Here is a 22416-nt window from a genome sequence, read left to right on the forward strand (position 1 = left end):
ATTGTCCCTAACTGCCCTCCCCTGCTGACCTGGTAACCCATAACTGCCCTCCCCTGCTGGTTTGGTCACCCCCAACTGCCCTCCCCTGCCAGCCTGGTCACCCCTAACTTCTCTCCCCTGCAGGCCTGGTCACCCCCAACTGCTTTCCTCTGCCTGCCTGGTCCCCCCAAACTGCCCACCTCTGAAGGCCTCAGTCCCCCCAAACTGTCCTCCCCTGCTGGCCTGATTGCCCACAACTGCTCTCCCCTGCTGGCCATCTTGTGGCGGACATCTTTGACCACATGGGGGCAGCCATCTTGTGTTGGAGTGATGGTCAATTTGCATATTACCTCTTTATTAGATAGGATAACAAATTAAATTATTTTGCTGGAAATATTTCATATTTTTACAAGAAAAATTTAAAGTCCCTCTCATTGTAAATGATAGGTTTATCCATTTTTTTTTCAATATTTGTATTTGAAAGCCAATGATGCATTGTTGCCCAGGAAACTTTCATCAGCCCTTGTTCTAAAGAGGCCCTAAGGACTAAGGGGTGGCCAGGCAAACCCACTGGGGCTCTGGGCATGTAACTGTCAACTTCACCTTCATTAGAGAAATTTCTTTGAAATCTCATGTTTAATCTCTAAAATTCATGATGTTTGTTTTCTAGTTCTTATTATATACTAGTGGCCCAGCACTCGAAATCACTCGCAGTAGGCCGCCCACCACTTCCGCAGGAGCCAGTGAGAGCCACGCTACTTCTGTGGGAGGCAGGGAGAGGGAGCCACACCGCTTCCACAGGAGTGAGCTGCTGGCACCCACGGGAGGCGGGAGTGAGCCGCCGCCACTGCCTGAGGGAGCTGGGGGGGAAGGGAGGGACTGAGAGGTGCTCCATGCATCTTCTGGTGACCAGTCGCGCATGCAGCCCCACCTACCCATGCACACCTGCTGGGCACGCAGCCTCCTGCTGATCAGTCGTTACACATGAGGGTGTCATGACCATTTGCATATTAGTCTTTTATTATATAGGATATTTATCAAATAAAAGAAATTTCAAGTTACTTAAGATGAATTCATTTTCTGTTCAAAGAAGATGATGCTTTGGTATCCAGCAGCCTCAAGTATCCAATGATGGGGCCACATTTAAACCCAAGATTAAATTAGCTCTGTGTAGGAAAGCAAGGGCAACATGATTGAATCTCAGTAATTTCAGCATGAAATGCAATTAATAATCATGGTCTGACTTCTGTGGCTGCTCTGTGTCAACTTCCCCAGTGGTAACACACTACAAAACCCCAAATGCTTCCAGTGTCTCACATACAACAGTCTCTCCCATCCTCCAAGCCTTCATCCTTATGGTGCTTCTGCCTGAACCACTCTCCCCACCCAGTTCACAAGATTAAATTCCAGTGTCTCCACTGAGTTTCCTTGAAGTCTTAGTTATCTTCTCTTAGAAATATTTCCTTATCATCCAGGCTGACTCCAGTATTCTACTTTTCACTCTCCTACTGCACCTTCCTCCATCATAGCAATTATATTGAATTGCAATCATGTGTTTTTCCTCCCTGTCCACTGTATGACCATTGGGAGCAATCCAACTCACATTTTTTTAAAATCCCCTAACCTAGTTGCTGGTAGAAAGTAGGATCTCAAAATGTATAGGGGATGAATGAATGGTGTATACAAGATAATTTGTGTTGCTTCTTTGGAAATTTATGTTCATTAGGTCAATCAGTGAAAAAGTTCTTGATGTCTGAAATTCATTAGCCACATCAGCAAGAATTCAAGCTAAGAAAATGAGCATAAACACACTGTTTGCAGGTGCTAATTTTTCTAGCCTTCCCTGGGATAAGAACTATTAATCTATTCTACTAGGACTAAGTGAACAAAAAAGATAAGAGTGTATATAATACTTTACTTGTCTTTCATTTTGAATTAAGTCACCCTCTAAACACAACTGACAAGCAGCTAGAGGGGCCTCTGGTGTGATCTGGTAGCCTGCGGTATTAGGTATTAAATAATGTCTAGACTCTGTAAGATTTTTCTGTCCAATGTATCCCAATTCCACACATAAAAAGGGAGCTAAATAAATCCTCAGTATGATCATACTCTAACTTTCTCAAGAAATTTGACCCCAAAATAAAAATGATGTCATAACAATTTTTCTAGGAGTTAATATTATGTGAATTAACTTTTTCATAATACAGCTATAGTATTATAACAACAAAATTCAGTTGGCCTTTTTTGCTGAATCAAATCTAATTCTTTGACAGTTATAATGTAACTAGAGGCCCTGTGCATGAAATTCTTGCATGAGGGGGTGTGTCCCTCAGCCCCGCCTGCACCCTCTCCAATTGGGACCCTTCGAGGGATGTCCAACTGCCCTTTTAGGCCCAATCCCACTGCCCTTTTAGGCCCCACTGGAATTGGGCCTAAAAGGGCAGTCAGACATCCCTCTCACAATCCAGGAAAGTTAGCTCACAACCGCTCACCTGCCTGCCTGCCTGATTGCCCCTAACACTTCTGCCTGCCAGACTGATCACCCCCTAACCACAACCCTGCCAGCCTGATCAATGCCTAACTGCTTCCAAGCCAGCCCAGTTGCCCCTAACTCTCCTCCCCTGCCAGCCTGTTATCCCCTAATTGCACTTACCTGCTAGTCAGTTGCCCTTAACTGCCCTCCACTGGTTGCCCCCAATGGCCCTCCCCTGCTTGCCCAGTCACCCCTAACTTCCCTCCCTTGCCTGCCTGTTTGTCCCTAACTGTCCTCCCCTGCCAGCCCGACTGCCCCTAACTTCCCTTTCCTGCAGGCCTGGTCCCTTGCAACTGCCTTTCCCTGCAGGCCTGGTCCCCCCACAACTGCCCTCCCCTGCAGGCCTTGTCCCTCCCAACTTCCCTCCCCTTCCAGCCTGGTCAGCCCTAACTTCCCTCCCCTGAAGGCCTGGTCCCTCCCTACAACCCTCCCTTGCAGGCCATCTTGTGTCCACATGGGGGCGGCCATCTTGTGTGTTGGAGTGATGGTCAATTTGCATACTATCTCTTTATTATATGTGATGATGATTCTGGAGATACATATTTCTAGTTTAGGTATTCTTGCTATTTATATGTTTTGGTACAGATTAACTTAACACTATGGAAAGACTGAAATTTTTGGGTTAATTCTCGTCTGAGGGTACTCCATCCATTGATTTTTAGAGAAAGTGGAAGGGAGGGAAAAGGGAGGGAGGGAGAGAGAGAGAAACATCAATGTGAGAGAGACACATCAATCTGGTGCCTCCTGCACATGCCCTGACCTGGGCAAGGATTCAGCCTGCAGCCCAGGTACATGCCTTTGACTGGGAATCAAACTGGAATCTTTGGTTCTTGGGCCAATGTTCTAACCATTGAGCAAAATTGGCCAGGGTGAAAGATTGAATTTTAGATTTAACAGATAATATGTCAATCCTTCATTTTATGGATGAGAAAAATGAGGGCCAGTGAGGTTGTGATAAAATGGAGGTCTCTCAACCAGTTATTTATAATCAGTACCCAGCTGGATTTGTGTGGCTGACTTAAGAAGCTTTGGCACAATCTAGTGGGGTTTTTTGCCTGGTCATTTAACTAATTTCCCTGAGTTTAATACCAGTGCTAGAAAATAAAGAATAGGAATAATATATGCTTAGAAAACTAAATGTCCCATTTTTGAAATTAAGTAAAAACAAACAGTCACACATCCCCAAGATACCAACATTGATCTGTGAGACTTGGAATCTGTGATGACTTGATCAGGTAGAAAGCAAAAATCTTCTGGATTTCATGTGCTTTGTCCACAGTCTTCCTTAAGGGTTCTTTCATTTAAAATCATTATCATACTAGAGGCCCGGTGCATGAAAATTCTTGCATTTAGGGGGTCCCTCACCCTGGCCTGCACCCTCTCGCAGTCTGGGAGCCCTCAGTGGATGTCTGACTAAGCCGTCAGTCAGACATCCTTAGTGGTGCCGCAGAGGTGGGAGAGGCTCCTGCCACCACTGCTGCACTCGCCAGCAGTGAATCTGGCTCAGGGCTTCTGGCTGAGCAACGCTCCCCCTGTGGGAGTGCACTGACCTCCAGGGAGCAGCTCCTGCATTAAGCGCCTGCCCCCTGGTGGTCAGTGTGCATCACAGCGACCGGTTATTCCACTGTTTGGTTGATTTGCATATTAGCCTTTTATTGTATAGGATCCTATACACTACCTTTCCCATTTTTATTACTAACTCAGAAGCTGTGTGGAAAAACTTATACTCATATAAAAGCTGTTAATCCATTAAAGTGAATTTTAATTCTAAGAAATGTCAAATTTGAATATCAGTACTATTCTAGAGGTTGGAATTTTTGGCATATTTGATCATTTCTGAAATAAAATTTTATTTTCCTATCAGTAGGTAATACTTATGTGAAAAGGAAGTGCATTTGAAAAAGTTCTGGCCACTGAGATATCAGCAGTGCTGTGAGTGTCCATCAATGTGCAAAGTTTTTACTGACCTAATGTGAAATGTGCTTAGAGTATAAAGTTTCCATTAATCTATTAGATTCCCCACTTACAATGTTCTTTCATCTTCATTCACCTTAGGCCTCCATTAGAAGAGCAAGAAATAAGAGGTTCTGTTTCATGGTTTGTTTGTTTTTTAATTTTTTTAATTGATTTCAGAGAGAAAGGGAGAGGGGGAGAAAGATAGAAACATCAATGATGAGAGGGAATCATCTATCGGCTATCTCCTACATGCCCCCTTCCCCCACCCCCTACCAGGGATGGAGCCCACAACCCAAGCATGTGTCCTGACCAGGAATCGTACTGTGACCTCCTGGTTCATGGGTCAATGGTCAACCATGAGCCGAACTACTTCATGTTTTGAAAATATACATGCTTGTCACTTTTTAAAAGTAAACTATTCATTAGAGCAGTTTTTGGTTCACAGAAAAATTGAGTGTAAGATATATGTCTCATATACTCCCTGACCCTCTACATACACAGCCTCCCCCACTATCAATATCCAGAAGCATAGGGGTACATTTGTTACAATTGATAAACCTACACTCACACATTATTATCACCCAAAGTCCATAGACTACAGCAGGTTCACTCTTGGGGTGTGTGTGTGTGCATGTGTGTGTTTAATTCTTTATTGTTTAAACTCTAAAGTATTACATAAGTCTCCTTTTTCTCCCATTGACCTCTCCCCGGTCGCCCGCAGCCTCCAGCACATGCCCTCCCCCATCACCCCGTCTGTGTCCATTGGTTATGCTCATATGCATGCATGCAAGTCCTTTGGTTGATCTCTTACCCCCCACCCCGCCGCCTTCCCTCATAGGTTGGACAGTCTGTTCTATGCTTCTATGACTTGGGTTCTATTTTTGTTCATCGGTTTATGGTGTTATATTTTCTCTGGATTTTGACAAATGTATAATGACACATATCCACAATTATAGGATCATACAGAATACTTCTAAAATACTCTATACTTGTCCTTTTTAATATATATATATATATATATATATATATATATATATATATATATTATTGATTTCAGAGAGGAATGAGAGATAGAAACATCAATGATGAGCGAGAGAGCCATCTGCACAGCCCACACTGGGGATCAAGCCTGCAATGGGCATGTGCTGTGACCAGGAATTGAACCTTGACCTCCTGGTTCATGGCTCAATGGTCAAACACTGAGCCATGCCAGTTGGGCTGTGCTTGTCCCTTTTGATGCTGAACTTAGATTTAAAATGTATCTGTTGCTATTAAATAAAGATATAAGGCAGTTATTTTAGTGACATATGTTAATCCAATGTAGGCTTCAGGACCCTGTTAAATGATGCATTATTTGGTTCTGTTTATCAAATGTTATTATACACAAGCTAATAGACTCCTCAATCAAGTGGCCTTTGAATTCAAATCATATATTGAGATAGCAAACCTACAGGGATATAAGTACTATTTGTAAGTATAATAGTTATTGCCAGGAAATAGCTCCTCATTTGGGGATGATAGTGTCACCTGATATTGCATGATGGTTGCCAAAAATAAAGCCTTTTCATTATTTCCACTCTAGCGATACAGGTCCAGATGCCATAAACTCTTTCTCAGTGTTTCACAGGACTCACGTCCCATGATTTGTTCCCTCCGAATAGGAATTGGTGGTGAAAGACATCTGAGAAATGGTGTATGCTTTAGTATTTTTGTTTTATTTTGGGTTGAGATTTAAAAAGCACATTGGCCATTTAAAATTTTGATGAAGTCCTACAGCACATGAATTGTCTAATTTCACTTAACCCAACATTTCCCAAACTAATTTAATCATGGAACATTTTTTTCCTAGGGATTTTATAAAAGCATAAGATAGGCTGGGTGCATCAAAATTCCTGGAGAGTGTTTTTGGAAATGCAGATTCTAGGAAAACAAAATGGAATAATAAGATAATTGATATTACCAATATTATTTTAAAAATATAATGCATGTGTAATTTATTGTTTTCCTTCCTCTGTATTAATTTTAGTTTACATTTTCTGTTCAAAATAGTGAGCCATATTCCATGCTTAATAGAGTTTTTCAGACATATCACCAATTAATAACAGCCATAAATTTGCAGTCTACACATTCCAAAATTATGAGCAAAGAACTCCAAAGCAATAACCTTAAATTCTACTTCACTAAAATATATTTACACATATACAGAGTTTATGATCACCTAAAATGCATATCCTGAAAGAAGAATCAATTGAACCAAATAAGTGTACTAGTATGAAACAATCCTAAGACTTAAAAGATGACAGATTCCAATTATATATTTTTAAAATAAAGATGATGGCCTTGGCCAGGTGACTTAGTTGGTTAGAGTGTGTCCCATACACTAAAAGCTTGCAGGTTTGATTCCTAATCAGGACACATACCTAAAATACAGTTTTGGTCACCAATCAGGGCCCTTACAGGAGGCAACTGATCAATATTTCTCTCTCACATCAATGATCCTCTCACTCTCTTTTCTCTATCCCTTCCTCTCTCTCTAAAATCAATAAACATATCCTCTTGTGAGGATAAAAAAAACAGCACAACAAAAACCACAAATAGATAAAAATGATGAGACAAGATACTTCATTTATAAGCAAACTATTTATTTTCATCATCACTATGATGGGACTGATACCTTGAATGGTTAAGAGAATTGTCATATGGTATGTAAAACACCTAGCCCTATACCTAGCATTTAATAATGTAGCAAAAATAATAATTTTTATAAAAATTTTCTATTAAAAATCATTACAAAATTTGGTTTTATGTGTATATTAATTATATTTATATAAATATATTTAATCTAAGGAACAGACAATGCTCACAGTGAAATGAGAATGATCAATATATTCCCAACTTTTAAATAATGCCTTCTATTTCAAAATGTAACTATTCACATAAAGGCTTTAATCATAACTCTTAACCCACAAAAGAGATATTCTGTGGTTGTCATAATTAGTGTCTGTATCCCAGGTGATTTTAAAGAGCAAACATTAAGCTTATCTAAAGAACTGCACTTAACCTAATTATACAAACAACCCCTATTTTCTGTGTGTTTCAGTTCAGCATTCAGAATCTCAAAGACAGAGAAGGTGATGGTACAATTTGACAATAACCCACTAAGTTAGTCATGGCTGTAGAGGAGGCTCATGAACCAGACATGGTTGCAGAGTAGGGTGACCAGTTATCCTGGTTGCCTGGGACTGAAGAATTTTCTGGAACATGAGACTTTGAGTGATAATACTTGGACAGTCCAAGCCAAACCAAGGCAGTTGGCCCCCTTTCCAGGGAGCCACACCTGCAGACATGGTAAGGAGGAATTCTTGGGAGTGGAATTGGGTGGTTGAAGGACTCACTAGTACTTCATTACATTGTGCGGTCTTCATATTCATAGAACCAATACCCATAAAATTTGAAGTATCTGTGACTGATTTTGGGGGGAAGGTGGGGATAGGAGGAATGTGGATGTGGTAATCTACCTGTGGTACTTCATAAAGTAAAAGTTTAGCACATTCTCACCATATTTACTGCAGTATATTTCAAAGAAGAGATAATTGAGGTAAGTTTGGTGACTTAGATTATAGAAATTCTTTTATGAATTTAATTTTCCCAGCAGCAAAATTCTTAAATATATACAGTGAAAGAAATTTTACTTTTATAAATCCTTAACTAATGCTCCAAAATACTTTAAGTCAACTTCATAACCAGAACTAAAAGTGACAAAATTAGGAATACAAAATGTGTCAAAAAGGTTACCTCTGACAGCCAAATATCATCTTTCTTCACATTTTAAAATGAAAATACTACAAAAAAAGTAGGACATTTTAGCTTAAAAAGGACATGTTATTTCCAATGTTTCTGCTCTTTGCTAGTCAGATTGGCTGAAGGACTTTTAAAAAAATGTTTAATTATTTTTAATTCAGTAGACCAATGGACTGTTTTTTGGTCATAAGGCAATGACAAGAGAAGAGGTCCTCAAGGAGGAAATTTTTCTTACTATAATGGCAAATCTGGCAAGAAAAAAATCACAACAACCTCTTAAATTATAAACTGTGATGAGCATAAGTCATTATTCAATACCATGAGCATTCTGGAAGTCTGCTGCACAGCTTCTAGAAGTAAGATCTAGACGTCCCTAGGACTCCCAAACTAAAATAAATAACGCCAATACTATAAGGCATTTGGGAATACAAAATGCAATTTGTTATACACAAGAATGCTGGGTAAGTTGAAAATTCCCTTCAGCCATACAAGAGAGTCTTATAATAGATTTAACACTAAAAGTTTAACACTGGCTCAAGATAGATTCTGCAAAGGAGTATGGAAGGAAGAACTAATCAATATAAAACTGAACCAACCTAACAATGAATGCCATCCCACTAACAGGAATCACAGCTACAAAATCCCAGTTGAAACATGGACAAATTACTGCCTGTGATATACCTTTGGAGAAATACATTCTGAAGAATAATCTTGCCATGTGAATCTGAAAGAAGACAGGTCTCATGATTTTGGTGCTCCAAAAGAGATTATAATCTTGTGGAAAATAAATCTCAGACAAAGTCTAACTACAAATAAAGAAACACAAAAAGAAAAAGTTCACCATTCCTTCCAAGGAGATTAGTGGCTTTCCTGTACTATGGTTTTCTGGGTTTTTTTACATTATAAATCTTTAATTCCTTAACTAGGCAATGGGAAATGGTTTATATTCTTCAAAATAGTCAAATGATCAATTAATATTGTAGGCCAAAAAAGAGAGGAGAGAGAGAGAGAAACCATGATAAAACTGATTGTTGCTCTCTACATTAAAACTAATTCAGTTAATACTGAAAAGAGGGAAATAAAATAATTCAGATAAAGTGTAAATTTTACTGACCTAAAAGTAACTTGCCTGTTTGTATTTTCTCTAATATGTAATGCTAATTATGTTAGCGTTTACACTAAGTGTGTTTTCTTCTCAACACCATAAGTTTCTGTTAAAATAGCCTTCTCACAGAAAACCTGGGATCCAAGTTATTAGGGAAGTTATGAGGTATTTTCTACCTATTTCTTTGTCTCAATTTGCCTGAGAGTTTTTATTGTAGAGGGCTCGGGTGGTCATGAATCCTTGCAATGTTTTGCTACCATTTTCCTCATTTCTCTAGAAACGAGGCTTCTTGTCAAAGTGCAGTAGGTAGGTAGATAGGCATGAGCAGAGTCGGGACAATAGGCCAGGTGCAGAGGGTCGCCAGGGCAGAAAGTCTCAGGTGCCTAGCAATGAGTGAAACTACAAGCCTTTGAACCATCACTCCCTTAAGCATTAAACCTTAGAGATGGCATCTTGGCCTCAGTTGTATTTCAGCTCCAGGCCTGGAGAAGCAGCAAATGCGATGGGGCAACACCATGGCCGACCTCAGGACCAATGACCTCCTGACCTGACGCCAACCCATCAGTGGAGAATACCACCCTGGTACCTCCAGATAAAAGCCCTTAAGACAGGGACCCTTCAAGCTCCTACCCCCCCCCCCACCCCCCCGGAGCACGCCTGCACTTTTCCTCCCTCTTTCATCTCTCAAGGTACGCATCTCTCTTTTTCTCTCTTTCCCCTTCCTAAGCTTCAAGGAACCTCTTTTTGAATCTGTAACTCATTTTCTGAGGCCATTTCTTCTATGGCTCACTTCTTCTAACTCTGATTTTCTAAATAAACTTTCTCTTATAGTTTGAGTCTTGGCTCTGAATTCTTTCTTAGCCAAAACTCAAGTTCTGTGGTTGCTGAAGCGAGGTCTAACACCTGGTACCGTTTTGCCGCCAACAAAAGCAGTTATTTAAATTCTTGTGTTGGGAGTTCCTTTCCCTTCTCCTCACTTGCCTTTAGTTCCTAACCATATACTAAACTTGATTCCTAGAAAAGCTTACTGCACAACATCTGTGCTGACCCACACTGAAAACAACCTCAGCTGAGCGACACTCAGGTTTCCTCATTGAATCATCTGTTCTCTGAGTAGCACATGCCTTTGACCACCTGAGGCCCATATCAAATGAGAGGAAGGATCCAGTGTTCTTAACAGGTTTTACAGAGACCATGTCACTGACTGCAAGTTTTGTTTTCCTGGTTATTTTGCATCTGGACACACAATGACAAGCAACAGTTGTCAGGGCGACCACATCAGCAAGCTGAGTCCCTCCAGCCCTCTGTCTCAAGTGTCTCAGGCACGCCTGCCCCTGTGGTTCTAAGCCCTTCACATATGTAGACTCTCAGCTTGTTAATCCACAGGTACAAGTTAGAGAACTGAGAAAACAAAAAACTTGCCTTTTCTCTTTCCCATTCATCATTGGGTCAAAAAGAAAGGAATTATTTGTAATCTTAGCCCTCTTGCTCAGAAAAGCCCCTTAACTAACTAACTTGTGTGGACAACCTAAAGGTGTGACACTCCTGCACTTATGTAATCCCAGTCCAAGCCCCCAGGGGCTAAAATCTGAAAACTCTGGTAAGGAAGAAAATGACATAGTCACATGACCTCATTCTTTTTATTTATACACTTGATTGATTTCTGCCTTTTCCTACTGATCAGTATTTTGCAAATGGGCAATATATATAAAATCCCACTGTACTTCTCTAAATCCCAAAAGTAAATGGTGGAATTGTAGGCTACAGGGGAGCCCCAAGGTGTCCCTCTGAGTTTGCACTTGGATAAGCTGTCTGTGCAGTCCCTCCAGGGACAAGGGCAGGTTTGGCCTCTGCATTAAATGATCCTGCTGACAAGTCTATGTGTGGAGGCAGGACGACTGACTTCTGGCGGGTCTCAGCAGGACCTTAATCAAAGCCTCCAATCCAAGGATCTTAAGGTAAAACCTGTAAGGCTCTGAAATGCATGTGCCAACAAAACCGTAAGACATAGAGAAAGAAAAGATAAGCAGCTTTGAAAAATGAAAGAAACAAAAAAAACTACCTGAGGCTATGAACTTGCTGTCATTCACCAGGAACAAATTAGAGGTAGATAGTAGTGTCTGGAAGAGAGAGGACACAGTTTAATCACAGACACTGTCTTTAGAAGACCAGAAATCAGCCAAGTTAAATTAAAAACTCTGCTCACGTCCCAGAGAAAGGAAATCAAAGCTGAATAATTAAATCAGTGTTGTCATTAAGACACATCACACTTGCTTTAATTGACTGCACTTTCATGGTCAATCTAAATAGCTCGGACTTCTATAAACCCACAGCCTTGCAGCGTGGTAACAAAACAGCATTTTCATAAGGCTATATGAAATACCATATTTAGGGATCTTGCTGACAAAATAATCAAACCATCCAAAGTACCTGAAAACATGTTCAAAGAGTGCTGTGCACTCCCTGGAACAGAGGGATAAAGCCTCTAAAAGCCAGGCTTACCCCAAAAGGGTTTCAAAAATGGCTATTTCCAGAAAAGTGAAAAGCACTGGGCCAAATTAGAGAAGAGGAAAATATATACCAGGAAACTATTAGAAGGGAAATAATTATTTTTTAAAAGCCCAATGTCTGAATCTAAGTTTCACAGGTCAGCCTGACCTGGAGTGAGTCTATTGCTGTGACCCTGTCCTTTTTCCCAGTGTGTGGGGAACAGACCTTTAGATCAGGCAGGACCTCTGGAGCTGGGCAGGGCTGAATGGCCAAGCAGTGACTCAGTAAGCGTAGGAAGGGTTTAGTTGCCATGGCTCTCTGACCTAAGCAAGATGACTCTTCAAAGAACTGAGCAGGTGGACTGGTCCCATCTGTCCTCTCCTTACTTCCTAGAAATTAGCTGCCCTTTGGGTATCCAAGGGGGAAAACATAAACCCCAAAACAATGGAGTTACCCTCACTTTTCATATGCAATATTGGATGAGGCCCACTAAATATCAATAGACTTCACAGTCTTTATGGTGAAGTTCAAAATAATTAAATCAGGGTAACTTTTGGTAAAGCTCTCCAATACAGATTCCGACTGGGGTACTAATATACTTACACCCCCCCCCCCCCCCCCGCCTTTCTTGTAGGAGAGAAATGATCTTAGGCATCAGTCTGGCACCCAAGTCCAATTGTCTAGTAGACAACTTAAAAAAAATCAGTGTGGCTCATGGTTGGGCATTGATCTAAGAGCCAGGAGGTCACAGTTTGATCCCTGGTCAGGGCACATGCCCAGGTTGCAGGCTTGATCCCCAGTAGGGGGCCTGCAAGAGTCAGCTAATCAATGATTCTCTCTCATTAATGTTTCTCTCTCTCTCTCTTCCTCTCTGAAGTCAATAAAAATACTAGTATATCTTTTTAAAAACTGAAATTATTAAAGAATTTAAGTAAGATTAAATCCACCCCAAACATTGATTTTTATCTGTCTATATTTGTGTAGTAATATGAGTTGCTATAAATTAGATTAAAAGCTCTTTCTTCCCATCCTCAACCTAAAAAATACAATCACTTCTTATTGCCCTCAAAGTTATGTTCGTTTTTGTTTTGTTTTGTTATGTTTACAGAAGTTCTTCATACATTTAATTATCAATGCCAGGGATGCCAATGTCATCTGGAATAAAAGGCACTCTGGTTTTCAGAATCATTTCAGAGTGACAGATCCCACCAGTCTGTAACACCACTGGCATACTAATGAAAACTCACCTGCTTCAGCAGACCAAAGCTGTGATTTCCTGTTCAAAACATATTGAAATAGAGCCCTCTGTCATCACCTGCTGTCCCTGGGACTGATCTTCAGCCTGTGTACCTCCATGGGAATTCTCATTGTGCTGAATTCTACGAGAAAATTCAAAAAATTCACCACCTCATTTTCAAGGTGTGAATACATCCTATCATTAACCATTAGCTATTGAGCACTAGCAGTGCACCTGGCACTTATTATGGCAGAAAGCATTGTTATAACAATTCTGAACATAACCAGAGTCACCACTGTCCCTACTCTCAAGGGGAAGAAAAGACTACAGGCATCAACATGTTGAAAGTAATTTGAATGCTGCCTTCAACCCACCACTTACCTAGATAGACAACCACCTCTCTAGTGCTACAAATAAGATTTGTAAAAAAAGAAATTTTCTCTTTTATACACAAAAATGTCCAAGTTTAGATATCTTCTTTCTCCAAATTTTTACCCCTCACAGGGTTAACAGACCATACCTGTGAGAATGAAATAAGTAAAGTGCAATTAATATTACCTAACATAATTAAGACACTTAATATTACATTATTTCTCCTACTTTTCAGATCAGCCAACAAAATAATGACGAATAAGAATTAAATTTCAGATTCAGGGGGGATTTAGTGAGGACAAGTAGCCATTCTGACACTAACATGAACTGAACATAAGGTATTGTTTTCTTATCTCATTCTGCTATAATTCCTGATCTCAGCACTTACTAGTTACCCAGGACAATTTTAAAATCTTAGCCTTTGGAAAAGGTTTAATCTTATTAAATTTATGAATCAATATTTAGACTGGTAGATATTCAAAACATAATCAGCATTGGCACATCAGTGTCAAAATATAAAATTACATAATAATCATCATACACTATTGGTAAAATAGAATCTCATTCATTTACTTATATTTCTATGTAAGTATTGTATAAGTGCATTTGCACACTTCGAATCTCATGTGTCAAGGACACTACAAGATTAATTGGAATAGGCAATGGCAGATTCATATGTATTCATATGTGTGTTGGTATATACTTTCCCCATCTTTTGTGGGGGTGATGTTGTTTTTCTCGTTTTAAAAACATTTTCTGTAAATTACTTGCTATCATTTTCTCTATGGATCACTTATAGATTAACTGAAGAGAAAATAGTCAGATATAGAAATAACATATAAAATGAGAGAGGAGAATGTTCATAAATACAGATGAAATTCAAAGCATATAAACTATTTTACTGAATCTTACAAAAGAAAAACAAATATTGTTGAAATATAATATTCTCCAAAATGAAAAATTTACTCTGGAAGTGGTAAAATAGCCACACAGTTTAAATACAAATAAAATAAATAAAGAATAACTCAGTGGTCTAGTCTTCCCCTTTACAAAAAGCACCAGGTCCACATGGTTTCATAGGGGAATTTTACAAGCCTTTAAAAGCAGTTGATTTTAATGCTACTTAATCTGTTCCACAGCACAGAAAATGAAGGCAGAGATGTAGAACATGGGTATTTAAACCCAATAAAGATTACACAATAAATGAATTTTCAGACCAGTTTTACTTTTGAATATAAATCCTGAGTGAGTGAGGGTTGTTTGAGAAAGGCAAAGCAGATTTTAGAGGAATTTAATCTAGTTGGAGGGAAAGCCCCCAAATAATTCCCAGAAGCTAAAACAAATATGTACAACCCCCGCCCCCAGAATCACAGTACTTTGGGTCCTTTGGATCTTCTGAGCAGGAACACAGTGGCAGGAATTTCAAGAACTATTTTTCAAAATGCAGACTGCTGATACCTGCCCAGCAATCGCCAAAGTGCAGGTTACCAAGGCAGAAACAGAACCGGACCCTAGACTTTCTGAATGAGAATTACTTACTGTTCAGGCTCAGGAATCAGACTTTTAACAACTTTCTCCACTGATTCTTCTGACCACTAAAATTTAACCACCACAGTGCCTAAGTAGTGGCTCAACTCGTGATTCCTACCATGTAGAATAACATCATTTACTTGCAATATTGATTTTACCAGGTGAGACATTTGTATTAGCAATTAACCAAGAAACATCATTTTCATTTGGCCCAGATTTGTTGGTCTATTTATCATTATGTTACTTTGCAATGATAATTTTTTTAACAAAGATTTATAAGTATAAACTGAAAATTATTATTTTAATATGCTTATTTCTTTTTGTTCTTTATATCCTCACCCAAGGGTATTTTTCCACTGATTTTTAGAGAAAGTGGAAGGGAAGAGGAGAGACAGAGAAAAACATCAATGTGAGAGAGACACATCATTTGGTTGCCTCCTGCACACACCAGGACCAGAGCCGGGATCGAGTCTGCAACGGAGTTATGTGCCCTTGACCAGAATCAAACTCTGGACCCTTCAGTCAGCGGGCCAATGCTCAATCCACTGAGCCAAACTAGCGAGGGCTGCTAATTTCTTTTAGAAACCACCCTCTGTAGCCTTTTTGCTATTGACTCACCTCCATTATTATATAATACAAACTGACCATTCATTTAATATCAAGTATTTATATAATGCTGATTATCTAATTTACCTAATACTAGAATCTGTTGAAAATAATGAATTTTCTCTATCTACCATATTGTTTTTCATGTTTATATAATTGCAAGAATTTTAATAACAGTCATACTCTCAGATTTTAACAAAATAATATTTCAGTCACTTTTAATATATTTTTAAGACCAGCTATAAGTAGACAAACTGTACCTACTTGCTGGTAAGAATCTCCACATTGCTTTGCTTACACCAAGATTTTCTGAATTTACTGTTGGGTAGATTATACTCAATCATCTTGTAAGAGTATCAAAACAGCATTTTACTGAGTAGTTTTTACAGGCAAAAATTCACCTTTGCCGTAGAAATGATTTCCTATTTTATCTGATGCCATTTAATTCTGTTTCCATTTTTCATAAGGAAGTACATTCTCCTTAATGGAGACTAATTCATTCAATCTTCAGCATTCCTATCTGCTAACTACTGGTGAGTGGTTAGGAGACAGAAGAGAACAAAATAAAAGTCTCTGCCCTCATGTAATTCACATTCATTTGCATTGCTTATTAGTATATTAGTAAACTGGATACTGTTACTATGAGTATTATTAGCAAATGCATTAATATTGTTCAGAATATAATATTAACTGCCAAGGTTATAATAACTATCTAACTTTATTTATCACGATCACAGTAAATTGAAAGCAATAAGAGAAACCTTTGTTTTCTTCCTTTCACTTTGGATAAGAAATAGAAAATCTGGAGTTTATCACACCGTGAATTATGGATGTTCTTCAGAGGGCGTCTTTCATTATTTCTTCACTCACCAACTTCTGAAATCTCCACCCTACACTTGCATTTAGGGCCAATATTTCACAGCTGTCACTGAATCCATCTGTTGGCTTATTTAGAACACTATTCAGATTTTAATGACATCTTTGAGAGCATTTTAAAAACCAATGCCTGGTCCCAATTTTCCCATATTTCTTGAATGCATTAGCATTTTTTTAATTCAATGCTTTGTGCAGTAAAACCTAATAAAAATTATCATATTTATTAAAGGTAGGAAGAAACACAGATACAGACTAGATTGTCTTCTAATTATATTATGATCTTTCTTATCCTGGAGTTATTGATTAGGACCTTGTGAATCTTAAATCTACCCATTCTTCAAGCACTCAATTGTCACATGAAGGCTCCTCCACTAACTCCAGCCAATATCCCATGCACACCTTTACCCTTGGACTCTGTTTAACACTTCATTTAAGTAATGTTTTATGTTAAACATAAATTTTATTCTTTGTTAGTGTTAACAATTATCAAAAGCAGACTGTCAAATCTCAGAGGGAAGGAGAGCTGGGTGGGTGGGAAGAGATAAACCAAAGAATTTATATGCATATATGCATAAAAACACTGCCGCAGACAATAGTGTGGTGAAGGCCTGAGGTGGGGGGAAGGGGTAGGCTAGAAGGGGAACATCTGTAATACTTCCAACAATTTTTTAAAAAGAATCATCTAAAGCATATTACAAAAAGCAGTATATTTTGTGCCATATAGAAATTCTTATAAAGTATTACATATTATCTATTATATAAGTATATATGGATATACATGTATAATCCTTCCCTATAGATAAGCAAATTAATAATTGGAATGATAGCCATCTGAACTGTGTGATTCTAGTTTTCTGTATTTCCAATGTTCTATAATAAATACTCTTTTTAAAATTAAAAGTAGCACAAAGGTTTTTATTGAAGATCGAATAATATGATTACAAAAATGTTATATTGTACTTGAGGATAGGGGACATATTTTACAGGCCTGCTGCTCTGCACCAATTTTGCATTGATAGAAAAACAGAGGATATAAGTACTCAATAAGAACTTTGAATTGTATGGATTTGAATGGAACAGAAACAAATCATTTTATCAATATATACATCAATACAGGCCCGAAAGTAACCTGATCACCACCTCAGTAGGAAATCTACCAGCTGAAGACATTAGGTATGTGGTCTTTATCTGGGAGAAGTACTGTCTGCTCCACTAGGAAGTTTTAAAACCATGTTTTTATTGTCCAATGATGGGGATAAAGTACAAATGGTTTTTAGTGGGTGCTGCCCAGGGATGCTAAATATCCTACAACTCTTTAGAGTGCATTCACACAAAGAACTCTCTCACTCAAGATGCCAGTAGTTCACTGTTTAAAAAGTTGGTCTGATTACCATTTATTTCTGTTTTTACTCTAAAAAAAATAAGCAAATAAAAAATCAAGGCATACTACCCACATGCCCCAAAGAGTAAATAGCAGATAAAAGATGGCTTCACTTCTTTGAACTCTTCCCATTGAAAGGAGTGTTCCCTCTGACAATTTTGGCCAATGAAGTATGACAGAAGTGATGTTCAGCCAGTTCCTGGACCTAATCTTTAAGAGAATCTTTTTTTTTTTTTTTTCATCTGTAAAAGACATTTATTCTGAGAGTCTAAAATCTGGACAAAGAATATTGAACTTTATAGAAAATGCCTACACAGGATTTTGTCATTTCTTCCTAATACATTAACCACCTAATAAAGAGGAAAAAACCTTTCAAACAATATTGTTCCAGTTTGTCTGCAGTTATGTGATTTAAAATATCCCTGTTCTATTGAGGTATGAGCTGCAAACTTTGGTAAAGTTTGTAGAAAAATTAACAAATAATTCCAAAAAAATAAAAAAATAAAAAATAAATCCCTAAGTTATAGATTTCTTGGTACATATACAGTAACTACAAAAAAAATTTCATTTAGAAAAAGTATTTATTTTAAAAACAAATTCCCTCTTGTAAATCTCAATTGGTGAGTTGAAAACTCAATGTAAAGGAAGAACAAAACTCAACCTATCCCCAAACACTCACCCAGATTTGGAAAGAACTGGCTGGCCAATCTGAGAGTCTGGTTGGCATTTTCAGTAATTCAGTGCTAAAAAAAGAGCCCCGTGTATAGAAAGGAAGAACCAAAGGCACTTGAACATGGCTTCGTGCATCTACCTCTGCGGCGTTCCAGAGGGGACAGCGTTTGGCTGCACACCCAGCTCCACACACAGGACAGTCCAGCGGAGGTAGCTTCTGTCTTGTGCTCTTAGACTCCAGCCACCAGCTGAGAAGTAAGACGCCCTGAAATGTGCTTGCAGAAGCATCATGGGAGTGGATCCTCCAACCCCAGGTGATCCCACATGGATCAGTAGGTCGTTCCTAAATCCCTGTCCTACACACAACTGTGAGCAAATTAAATGGTTGTTTCTAGTCATAAAATGTCTCCTTTTACCTGAATCCATATCCTTTACTTCCTAGAAATTAAAAATGGAGGCTATGTTGGATTTTATTGTATTTGTAGAGAACATGTGAAACATTTTCTTTGCAATAAAAAAGTAGACCTTACATCTCAGAAGAATGCTTGCAACAATTTCAGACTTTTTTTTCATTTTTTGAAGTGATCCTATTTTTGATGCAGTAAGCAGCTATATTATCTACCCAAATCTAGCTAACTAAAAGGGACATAAAGAAGCCACTGTGCTGATTGTAACTCAATTATGACATTAATTAATTAATTTAATTCTTTGACCTGAATTTTCTCCATGACTGAAGTGGAAACTAATTCAGGGCAGAAACAATGCCTGCTGCATTTTTTGTGTTCCACATAATGCGTACTGGGATGAGTACAACATACACTTGTGGACACTGATAATACACTTTACCACTAGCAATTAGATATTTGATTAAATTCAGCATCACCTCCTCTAGTCGTCTATTTGAAAGCATTAATGCTCTGGACATAATTTCTGATAAGCCATACCATCCTCGCCCTTAAAAGATTTATAAGATGTAATCTCGTCCAATGTCATTCTTATACAGATGAGGAAATACACCAAAAGCTTAAAAGACTTAGTCAAATTCATGCAGTTATTTAGTACAAAATAAAGTCATTAGAAACTTATAATGATTTACTTTAACAGATTGCTGGCAGGTGGACTGGGACAGCCGGGGAATGTCGGTGCTCTTGAGAAGTGGAAGGCCTAAAGTGTAGGAAGCCGGCAGAAAAGGTAGTTGTCGAGATTTAAGAGATTACAATTACATCTTAATCCATCTGGAGCCGGAGCCAATGTGGGCCAATATCACTCACAAAATTTGAAGGAAAAACGCTAAAAGACATCATTGTGAAGGGGCTAGATGGATATGAGAGGCAATAAAGATTTCTTTTTTAATTAGTTGCATGGAGTAAATCATAAAACCAGATATCTCTGCTTTGAGATGATTCTTCATTAACAGCTGTTTATTGTACTGTGAATCATTGCAAGATAACGTATGCAAGATGTTAGCTTGATATTTGTGCTTCCACTTCTCAAATGAACTCAACTGTCAAAAATAGGGAGCAAATCAGGACGTGAAGGGCTATCAGCAGATATAGGAGAGCAAACTCTCCATCGTATATTTCCATTCTCTGTTTGTTAAGAAACACATGTTAGGATGGTTTAAGAAATGAACTAGTGAAAGTCAGTGGCAGTCAGCTTGTATGCTTCCTTTAAAATTACAAGAAAATGCAAACTAGGTTTTATCTCTATGACATAATAGCCCCAGGATAAGAGCATACTTGAAACCTATTTCCATGCAGAATCCAAAATGGACTTGAAGAGCTGTCTATAAAGAAATTGAATGACAGAGCTTAAGCAAAACAAAAGATAGTGTCATTTTGTTCATTTTCACCACTACACTAATGACAATATATATATATCTCAAAAAGAAACTATGTGAATTTATACTGAGGCTTGAGTCAGGGAAACTCTCCATGCCCTTAGTCAAAGTATTAGACCCAGACTTTGGAGATACCAGGATGGAGAGTAAATCCCAATGAGCCTGCTCAAGTCCTGGTAGGAATCATCATTTACTGATGATTGAGCCAGACAATGCAGAACATATACATTCTCTTTAATCTTTACCACAACCCCCAAGGCAGGTACTGTAACTGGACAACCAAAGGGTCCAGGATCCCTGTCACCACTTAAGTCAATTAAGCAGAGGCAGAGTTGAATCATATATGAGTGTTTATTCCAATAATGTCGGCAGTATGGGAGAGCAGTGGGTCACCCACAGAAATCTGCTCTGACCCCCTTGCCAGTTGACTGGTTATATACACACGAGGGAGAAGATAGCTACATACAGCTGTGAGCTACAAGTGTAACATGGAAAGGGCAGGGTAGAGTCTGCTGTCCGACCTTCAGGAGCACAAAGTCCGAAAACAAGGTGGCTAATCTTCTATGATGTTACAATACCTCAGCCCGTTCCTGGGACCAGACAATGTTCCGTGTTACTGAGAAAAGCTCCTGGAGTGGGTCAGGGTCCAGGCACAGCAACCAAATCAATGCGTGTCCTGTCCTTGGTGCGTTCTCCAAATGTATTTCTTTTCTGAGTAATAGACCCATTGAGGCATCTTATCTTTTTACAGCCATGTTTCATCCTCCAGTTTCCCAGGGTTTGTAAGAAAATGTATCTATAGTTAGTAAGGTGAATAGATATTAGACAACTGTGGCTCTACTCTCATTACATGTCCTTCCCCACTCTCAGTATTACTTCTACTTTTAAACATAACAAACAAACAACAATGACAGCAAGCCCTCATGCTTACAAAGGTCAAGCATCCCTCTCAAAGCCATGTGGTGAAAACAAAATTCTGGTGAAAACAAAATTCAATGAGTTTTACTATGAATCAAGCACATGCCAACATATCCTCCCCCCAATTCGATAAAGTAGAGATTATTATCTTTATTTTAATTAACGAGATAACCAAGACTTAGAAATCAAATAAGTAGAGGCATATTGAGAATCTTATCCAGGACTATCTGACTTTAACATACTTAGTTTTTCCACTGTGGCCTCTTGTCTTCAATAAGTATCTTATTCTCACTATTTTGCCCTTTGATTGAATGCAACTCGCACATTAATAATAATTTAGGAGTCCACCATCCAAAATATCTGGGATCCTCAGCTCAAGATTATGGTTTATAGCTCAAGTGATTCCCAGAGATGAAATGGAAGCTCACAGAGGAATAGACAAGCATTGGTACTGCACCTTTTCAGTATCAGCTAAACTAGGCTGGGTTTATACTGTGTAAACAACAACCCCACCTTCTTAGTAGTTAAACAGAATAGATGCAAAGTCTGGCAGTGGGTTTGGGCCATTCTCCTTGGCAGTTGTGCTCCACAGTGACACAATGACCTAAGTGGCTTTGAACTTGAGGCTAGTCCATTGTAATGTCAGGCCTCTGCATTCGCCATAGCAGGGGAGGAAAGCGACCAAAACATCCTGAGTGGTATTCACAGCCTCAGTCAGGACCTGACACATGTCTTTTCCTTCCAAACTTTTTAGCCCAAGTTCATCATCTGCCAGCACGTAACTCAGAAGGACTGGGGCCTGTGATTTGCATTGGAGCCAAGGAAGAGGAAATCAAATGAAATTTGGTGAACACATACCACTATCTCTGCCACATTGTCTCTAAGAAATAGATCACCCTTCCTCCGCCTTCCCGCCAAGATTCTGCACTATTGGGGTGGGTGGATAGGTGGGAGGTAATCAATCAAGCAAGAGCTCCTATGCATATATGCATGGCCCATGGACACAGACAATGGGGTGGTGAGGGCGGTGTGGGTCAGGGGGACTGGATGGGGTCAATGGGGGAAAAAGGAGGACATATATAATAATTTCAACAATAAAGAATTATTAAACAAACAAACA

The sequence above is a fragment of the Myotis myotis genome, unplaced genomic scaffold (genome assembly GCF_014108235.1).
Source record: "Myotis myotis isolate mMyoMyo1 unplaced genomic scaffold, mMyoMyo1.p scaffold_m19_p_2, whole genome shotgun sequence".
Classification (NCBI taxonomy): domain Eukaryota; kingdom Metazoa; phylum Chordata; class Mammalia; order Chiroptera; family Vespertilionidae; genus Myotis; species Myotis myotis.